This window comes from Rattus norvegicus, chromosome 2 (assembly GCF_036323735.1).
Source record: "Rattus norvegicus strain BN/NHsdMcwi chromosome 2, GRCr8, whole genome shotgun sequence".
NCBI classification, from domain to species: domain Eukaryota; kingdom Metazoa; phylum Chordata; class Mammalia; order Rodentia; family Muridae; genus Rattus; species Rattus norvegicus.
In genome coordinates, this window is record NC_086020.1 from 78,224,967 (window position 1) to 78,234,665 (window position 9,699).

General features: G+C 42.2%; 1 pseudogene; it reads right to left on the reverse strand.

Moving 5' to 3' along the window:
* Positions 1 to 4,293: 4,293 nt before the first annotated feature.
* Hnrnpm-ps1 (heterogeneous nuclear ribonucleoprotein M, pseudogene 1) lies at positions 4,294 to 6,503 on the reverse strand (annotated as a pseudogene).
* Between the last annotated feature and the right edge of the window lie 3,196 nt (positions 6,504 to 9,699).

Consider the following 9,699-nt stretch of genomic DNA (forward strand, 5'->3'; position numbering starts at 1 on the left):
GTTGCTTTACTGCCGCAGCTTTTAGATGCTCCCGCTGTCTGCATAAAGTGGGAAACTTAAGTAATTTCTCTATTAGAAAATTCGTTTAAAAGTTGGAATAACTCACACTTTCTGTCAGAGGAACTTTAGTCAGGGGCTTTGTGGCTTACACAGGAGCAAAATTGACTGTCACCTGTGAATGTGTGTGGCTTAGGAAGGAGTCCCTGTCTCTGGGCATATTGATAAAAGGAAAGAACAGAACATGTTTAGGGCTTACTATGAAGGTTTTTTATTTCTAAATAAGCATGAAGAATGACTGTCAGCTTTTATGTAGTTTTTAGGACTGCCCCCAGTTAAATCTCTGAAGAGATTCTTAATTTAGGTCGCTTAGCAGAAGGCACTAATACATTGGCAGGGACGCTAAACTCAGTGTTCACTGAGCCACCTTAGTGACTTGGGGAAAGAGATCCAATATTTGCATTTGGGGGGTGGTTTTTTCATTCCTTTGAGCTCAGAGCTTGTGAGGGCTCAGTGAGACAAAGGACCCATTCCATATTAGGCTTTCCAGCAGTAGGTGTGTGAGTAAAGTCTCTTTCAATATAGAAAGTGCCATACCCAGGTCAAAGCTAGGACAGTCCTGTGACAGTGACTAAGGGTCCCGTAGGCTGCGGTTGCCTGGACCCTGTACTAAATGACCTTTGTCAATCTTTTGACACTTAGGGTATAAGCTACAGGTCCTGATGTGGTATTGAACCCTGTGTTGCGCAGGATACAAATTCACTATTGCATGAAAGAACAGAGCTCCTTGGTTTCAGTGCTGTTCCTTCATTTCTTCTAGCATCCTCCCTACAGAAGTACTCTGTCTCTTGACATCTCCGATATGTATTTAAATCTACCTTTATAGTGTGTTTCATGTGGTATGTTTCTAAATTTATTGAATATGTGTTCTAATTGTGTTAGACTTCTAGGTTTCTTTTCATTCAGCAAGTGTCAGTCATCTAGCCCGTTACTCTGACGGTTACTGATGTTCTTCCCTGTGTTTACCTCTTGCTGAGCGTAACTTGCTTGTCTCTAACATCAGTACCGTATCAGGGACTGTAGCTTGTACCTCACAGAGCTTTACTTGGGTTTATATGCACATCTTTCTGTCATTTCTTCTTCCTCCTCCTCCTTTCTCCTCCTCTTACAGTGGTGGTTGTATTTTCTAACCTCAAATTACCAATGCTATCCCCATTTACTTCATTACCTATCTTCCATCCAGTAGGAGAGCTTTTTTTTTTCTTTCTGATTTTGAGTACAACCTAGTTTTCTACTTCTGTCCACATAAAATATAAAACTTAATTGATACGACATTTTGACTTGTGTACAGGCTTTCCTCCTGGGAATAATCCTGGGACCAGACAGAGTCCTACCAGGTTGGCTTGTGTGGTGTTAGTTGGAGACATCAAGATTGGATCACAACTGAAGACAGCATAAACTTGTTCCTCTCCATGCATGTAGCAGAGGTACCTGGTGGTCTGGTTTTCACTGCCCATCTCCAGAATAGACATGATGTAGTCTTTCTGTGTTCCTGTTCCGTTCCTCAAATTCATGTTTCACTGAACAGAAGCAATTTTTTATAATTTTTCATCATAAAATATGGTATTGTTTCATAGAAGAAAAAGACTGGGAGAAGTTCAATAACATTTTAAGGAGACAGTGGCTAGAAGCCTGAGATTTCTTGCTCAGGCCTCCTAATACTGCTGCACACTTGGTTCCAGCTGGAGTCTGTTTCCCTAGATTCCCTACAGTAAGTTGCAGTGGTGTAACTGAGTGGGCCAATGGTGTGCACAGAGAGGGTGGTATAGTTAATTGCAGATTTCCCTGAGATAAACTGCTTTGGCTCTGCTGCTTTCCCCCATAAGCTGGAAGTCTGTCGTCATCCATACAGATAGGGATAATGCCCGAGGGGTTGCCGAGCAACAGCACAGGTGAACCAGTGTTTCCAAGTGACAGGGAATAAAGCTCTCGCTGATTGCTTTGGTTAGGTTAATCAGAAAGTGAAGCCATAATGCTGTGGAGTTTCTATTAGTTTCTAAGGTACTCTTAAGAGTCTCCAAGTGATGCTACCTTAAGGTATATGTAATTCAAATTTGTTTAAGATACAGTTGACAGTAACTGTCTTCCCATTTGACTATTCGCAAGCTGAGGTGGGTTCAGTTCTTATGCAGAGCTTGGTTTAGAAACAGTGGGAAGTGAGTACAATTTATAATCTTGGGGTTTTTTCTCAGGAACACATACACGCGTGCGTGCGTGCGTGTGCATGCGTGCGTGTGTGCATGCGTGCATGCATGCGTGTGTGTATGTATTATGTATGTATTATGCATGTATTATGTATGTAGAGGGCTGGGAGGAAGGGTATACTTCATTTTAGTTTGTAAACCATCCTCCAGGGCAATCAGGGCAGGAACTGGTGTGGAGGCCATGTGGTGCTGCTTCCTGGCTTGCTCTTCAAGTCTTGTTCAGCCTTCTTGTTGAACCTGGGACCACCAGCCCATCAGTAGCACTGCCTACAGTGAGATGGATCCCCCCACATCATAAAGAAAATGCTACATACAGGCCAGCTTAGTAGGGACATTTTCTTGTTTGTGGTTCCCTCTTACAGAATGACTGCAGCTTGCGTCAAGGTGACATAAAAGTAGCCAGCACATGGAGTAATTGATTTTCCCACGAAGGTTGGGAAAGGAAAGCCTGTGTGACTAGGTAATGTGATCAGGTTGCCTGACTCCCCAGGCTGGGGCATTTATGAATATATGAGAATAAAGCCTAAACTACAGTGGAAACCCTAGCAATTAGAAATTCAGGGCAATATTTTTATAATCTCATTTATCGTCTCTGTTTTTGAACAGTACAGACAAAATATTTTCATAAATCGCATGGCAGCTACATGTCTACTTGTTTCTTCTTTGACTCCTAGGTCTGCCTTTCCTTCCTTTGATGATTGGCTGGACCTACTCACAGTAAAGGGTAGGAGCAAGGTTGGCAGTTTGGGTGGTCGTCACTAAAGGCAGTTTGGCTTTTACTTTTCTTTCTCGTGCTCTTGACCATGCAAGAAATCTGATTATCCTGAGGAGTTCAGATGGCATGGAGTCCCAGGCCACATGGGACTTGTGATAGTCCCAGATGAAACCCCAGCTAACTGCCAGCACCAACTACCAGCATCCGAAAACCTTTCCTGGCACTCACAAATAACTTTACAAAACAACAGTCCCTACCAGTTTCCAAGCATAATCTTAAGACAGAGCCAAGTAAAAACTGCCTGTGAACCTTTCTCAAATTGAACGATGGAATTGGTTTACAGCACAGTTGCTTTCCTAAGGTTTACATTACTATGTTTGCACACTAGTAACTAGAATGCACTGTTCATACATTTGTCTAACACTTTCCATCTTGTGTTGGAGTTTCTTTATCAATATACATCTGAGGTCTGAGGTTTACACATGCTAAGTTCATCTTCATATCGCCCTTAAGAAGCAGGGAGTTCCTCGGTTACAGCTGAGGACCTTAGGTGTAACAAGCCAAAGCCACACTGCTCTCAGTCACTATCCTATGCTGCGGAATGAGAGTCCTTTTTAACTATAGGACTTAGACTATGCTCAGACATTGGAACTGATTTAAGTCAATACCCACCACCATTTTATCTTTTAGCTTCCAGTTTTGGTTACATGTAAAAAATCTGTATACTCCGGATGGTGTACAATGCAACTTGTCTATGGAACACATTAGTATCTGACAGCATGAAGAAACATTTCTCCAAGTGCTCCAGTTTGCTAACCACTGTTCTGAAAGCTGTTCACAGCAAGTAAGGTGTGTTTGTATTTTTGTTTTTGATTTATTTGTGTGTGTGTGTGTGTGTGTTGCCTGACTGTATTTGTGTTGTGCATTATGCATGCCTCTTGTCCTTATAAGTCAGAAGAGGATGTCAGGTCGCCTAGATCTTAAGTTACAGATAGTCAAGAGCCACCATATAGGTACTGGGAATAAAACCTGGGTCCTCTATAAGAACAACAAATGTTCTTCTGTTTTTTTTTTTCCAGGAATTGATATTTATTATCAAAGTCATATTTGATGTCAACAAGATGCCACAACTACAAAAAACATCACGCACATTGCAATCTCAATGCAAACAGTCAAATGGAACCCCAATCATTAAAAAATTAATTCAAATTACCCCAAAAAGGAACTGAATTTTTTTAAACATCTTTATACATCCAGCCAACAAATTAAAATGGTTAAAAGAAAAAATACAAATTCAGAGGTCTGGTATTGATGTTTAAAAAAGGCAACTGCTTAAGCGTTTCTATCAATTCAAACATCAATCTCTCGGCCACTCAGCTTCATGCCATTCATCATCCGGCAGGCTCTCTCAGCCACCTCTGGAGACTCAAACTTAACACACTGTACCCCTTGGACTTTCCGTTCTCCATCTTGATGTCGGTGTACAGCACGTGGCCACATTCATTGAATTTGTCCTTTAGCATCTTCCATGTAAAATCAAATGGGAATTTTCTCACAAATATCTGGCAGGCCTTCCTGGTTACTCCAGGTGCATGGCCTCCAGCTCCGCCAGAGAAACCTGCGAAACTTCCTGCAAAGTTGCCCCGCTCCAACTCAATGGCTAGGTCAAAACTAGCACCGCCGGCGCCACCCATGGACAGGCCCATTCACTCAATGCCAGCGCCCAATGCTGGGCCCATGACAGGGCCCATACGCTCTAGGCTGTTGGCGCCCATTTGTTCCAGGCCCATGCGCTCAAGATTGTTGGCTCCCATGCGCTCAAGGACTATGAGCTCCAAGTTGTTGGTGCCCATGCGCTCCAGACCGGTGGCCATACGATCCATTATAGGACCCATGTGCTCCAGGCCAGACCCCATGCCTGTGGGCACCATTTGATCCATGCTTAGGCCTATTCGCTCAATGGCAGGATCCATGCGCTCTACACCAGAGCCCATGCGCTCAATGGTTTGGTCCACACGGTCAATGGGTGCGACTATGCGCTCCAGACTGAAGCCCATATAGGCACCCATGCGCTCCACACTAGAACCAATGCGCTGCATGGTCTGGTCCATGCGCTCAATACTGGAGGCCATGTGGTCAAGGCTTAGTGGACCCATGCACTCGATGCCGGAGCCCATGCGCTCAATTGAGCTCATGCGGTCCATGACCAGGCTCATATGCTCAATCTCAGAGCCCACTCGATCCATGCCATGGCCTAAGCCTGCACCCATGTGCTCCATGCCAGCACCGCTAATGCGGTCAATGCCAGGGCCCATCCTTTTGATTCCAGGGACACTACCTCCAGCTCTACCTCCTCCTTGCTTTGCAATGATCTCTCCTCTCTTCAGTGCATTACTTAGGATTTCATTTATCCGGCCCATGTTCATCCCGGATCCAAATCGCCCCATGTTTTTCATACCACCACCAAAGGGTCCTTCCATGCCTCCAGTATTATTCCAAATCCTATGCCTTCCATTCCCATCCCTAGATTTCCAATTCCAATGCCTTTGTTCAGGTGGTTGGCATCAATAGGCTGCCTCCAGGTCCTAACCCCATACCGATACCACCAAGTCCATGGGGAAGTTGCTGTGGGCGTTCAGGAGGAAAAAAGTCTCCCTTTGGTAAAGCCCTCTCATCCATCTTGACGTGCATCGGTCTATCAAACAGCAATTGGCCATTAAACATAAATAAAGCTTGCACAGCTTCAGTGGACTGTTCAAAAGTCACAGTGCCTAGTCCATGACTTTTCCCATCTTTATCTTCCAGAATGTCTGCTCGGACCACCGCACCAGCCATACTAAATACTTCTTTCAATTTCTTCAGCCAACTTTATAATCCAGAGTGCTACAAATACTGTGCTTCCAAGTCGTCCAGCCTGTAATGCATGGATAGTCTCATTTGAGATGTTAAGATTATTCAGGCTACTGGGTGGGATATTAATCATTCCTGGGCCACCTGGTCCCATACCCATCCCAGCCTTCGTCGCCATCACCTTTTGCATTGCTCTCCTTGCATGTTCACCATCAGGATCTTCTTCGACTTTCAGTGGCCTTCCACTTATGCTTGTTTAGGACTTCGACAGCTTTCTTCATGCTCTCCTCCATCTTGAACTCAACAACAGCACATCCCCTTGACTTTCCTTCAGCGTCCATTAAGAGCTCCATGTATGTTACCTCACCAACTTTTTCTTTAGCCAGGTCTTTAAGTGACTGCCATTTCACATCAAAAGGTATATTTGTAATGAAGGCTTTGTATCTTTTAGTTGGGTTGGCATACAGATCAAAGAGATTGCCTCCTCTTTTTATGTTTTTCTCATTCTGAGTAGGTCGTTCTTCACCCTTCGGGGCCGGAGCTCCATTGCCGCTCAGCCTGCAGGGCGCACCTCTCTCTTCCTCCATTTTGGGCTCTGTCGCTGCCATTTCAGTTACCGCTTCGACCCCTGCCGCCATTTTCTTCGCGTCTGAGCTTTGTGTCACAACAAATGTTCTTAACTGCTGAGCTATCTCTACAGCCCAAATTTGTTTTAGTAGTATTTTCTGAGTAAACACAGTAATTCTTTAGAGGAGCTAAAGAATATTCATTTAGCATATTCCTATATTTAATAAAACTATATTTGGGTAATTAAAACCGTACTGAGACCACCCAAATTATGTTTCTTAAAATCTATAATTTTGATTTTGTTAAGAATTCCAAACCCTTGGCTGGAGAGATAGCTTAGTGGTTAAGAGCACTGGTTGCTCTTCCATAGAACCCAGCCAGGTTCAATTCCCAGCATCCACATGCTGGCTCACAGCCATCTGCTTCCAGTCTTAGGGGAGTCGATGCCCTTTTTGCTTCAGTAGGCACTACATACACGTGGTTCAGGAAAACATTGAGGCAAAACACCTAGACCCAAAATATCTTCTAAAATTTTAAGTTCTGATTACTTATTATATCACTTATGGGTTGTTTTTTTTTATTAAACAGCACACCTGGCATTCCAATCTGAATACCATTCATTATACTTGGAGTCATGTATCAGGTATGTAGGATGGTTCCAGTTTCCCTTTATCCAAACACGGTGTATGCGAATGTGAAAGTTAAGACTCTAAATGAAGGGCTTCGGGGTTCCCAGGGGTGTTTAATATTGTGTACTGAATGGTAACGAAAATACTAAGTTGACAGTAAACTGAGTGAATGGAAACTTTTTTTTTTTTTTACACACTCAAGAGGTTTATTTTCCAGCCCATCAGTGTCGACCTTTAGTCATCCCCTCATGGTGAGTGACTAGAAGGAGACCCCAAATGGCTATAACAAGCAGTTTTATACTTTTTAAGGGTACAGGTTACATCAGCAAGGTTACAGTTCAAACGTATTGGCTAAGCATATTGACCTTTGAATCTATTGGCTAGCAAGCATAGGCATATTATGACATGCATTCGAACTCTATCTGAGACCAGAGGGTCAGGTGACTATCATTCAGTACATTTTGTGGTTTTTCAAGAATGTTCCTGCTCCTCCGGAGAACTGTGGGTGGAGAATGGAATTAGGCCTAGCCTTGACCAGAGGCAGGAAGCTGGAACCTGGCCTAGACTTGCCCTGAGGCGGGTGGGTGTAAGGCTGGCAAAAGCCCATAGGGTCCTTTACCTTCTTATAACTATATTTTTTTTTTGTTGATGTTGTTTAGTAATGGTCTAATTCCACTTTTTTATTCTTTGGCATGAATATATCTAACCATACATCATTTGTTTAATAGGTTATTCTCAGTCAGAGGGTGAAGCATACTTCTTCTAGGCCCAGATACTTGAAAGGCTGAGGCAGAAGGATCAGTTTCACTCAGATGTTCCAGGCAAGGTTCAGAACATCAGTTGACCTTCCAAAGGACCCAGAGTCAATTCCATGGCTCACAATGGTTTATATTTCCAGTTCCAAATGATCTGACATCTTGACTCCACAGATACTAGGCGCACAAGTGGCACAGACATACCTGAGGACTTTGTTCCTTATCATCATTTTTCCTCGTTTACCTCGAAATGACACCTTTGCTAAAATTTCAGCTCTAATCATGTGGCCAAAACCAGTTTGGAGGGTAGGTGAAGAGATAACTGCAGGAAGCGGCCTTGAATACAAGTTGGGTTCTTGACGTTTCCTGAAACTCTCAAATGAAATGTCTCCCAGTTTTTTCCCCCACAATCTTACCTGTTCTTATGCTTCTGTCTGGATTGTACAGTGCTTCTTAATCTTGGTTCTATTGCCCTTTGGGCCAGATGATTCTTTACTATTCTGTGGACTGAAGGATGTTTTACAGCATCCTTGCCTTCATACCTACACCGATTACATATAATAACCATGTTTTTGCACAAATGCATACACAGACATACACTCATAATCCAAACTACGATATCTGCAGATATTACCAATTGTTCCTGGCAGGCCACTGCGGAAGCAAAGCTGGTAACAGTTGTCATCCAGGTATTTTTTTTAAATTTATATAATTTTAATATAATTTTTATGTATTAAATTCATAAATTATATGTAGTGTATTAACCTAATATATTAAAACATATATCTATACAATGGAGTATTGCTCAACTATTAAAAACAATGATTTCATGAAATTCATAGGCAAATGGATAGAACTAGAAAATATAATCCTCCGTGAGGTAACCCAAACACAAAAATACACACATGTTAGGCATTCACTGATAAGTGGATATTAGGCCAAAATCTTGAATTACCCAAGATACAATCCACAGACCACATGAAGCTCAAGAAGAAAGATGACCAAAGTGCGGATGCATCAGTCCTTCTTTTTTTTTTTTTTAAGTTTATCTCATATCTTTTTTTAATTTTTTTTCATTTTTTTCTTTCATATAGAAATAATATATAATTGCTTATACCATAGAGTTGATTTGGAAGCTAAATAAATTAACAAATGCTTAACACTTAAACATAATGATTATTAGACATTGCTATTACCATTACAACTGGTCTGTGGTCACAGTGGATACCACCCCTTTGTGTCCATTTTGAGTCCAGCTCTGGTGACAAGTCCCAGCTTACTAGTTGGGTACAACATGAGGGTGTGTCAAGATTAACTTAGGCTGATTGAGTCCACTCGAAAAACATTCTACACGCTGATTCTTTTCTTTACAGATAATTAGGTCTACTACCTGTCAAGCTATGATCTCATCCTTGTTTAACACTTTTTTGATCAGGATTATGCATACACTTCATGCTTAGAAAGCCTTCAGGACACTTACTGCTGGTGATTGCCAAGGAAACTCCATAGGTATTTTTTTTTTTTGTAGGCAAGGTAGTAGAATATTTTATTATTTCATTTATAATTGACGTGATAGGGCTCAGGGTAGGATGGGCAGTATCATCCCTGGTCAGATGGTCTTGAATGGTCTAAGAACTCTGCTAGCAAGTTGTAAGGAGCAAGGCAGTGAGTATTCTGTTTCAGAGCCGTGGTGATCTGATAGCACGCATGGGATTGTTTCTATCTTTCTGCACCTGTTGAGGCCCGTTTTTTGACCAACTATATGGTCAATTTTGGAGAAAGTACCATGAGGAGCTGAGAAGAAGGTATATCCTTTTGCTTTAGGATAGAATGTTCTATAAATATCTGTTAAGTCCATTTGGCTCATGACTTCTCTTAGTCTGTCTACGTCTCTGTTTAATTTCTGTTTCCATGATCTGTCC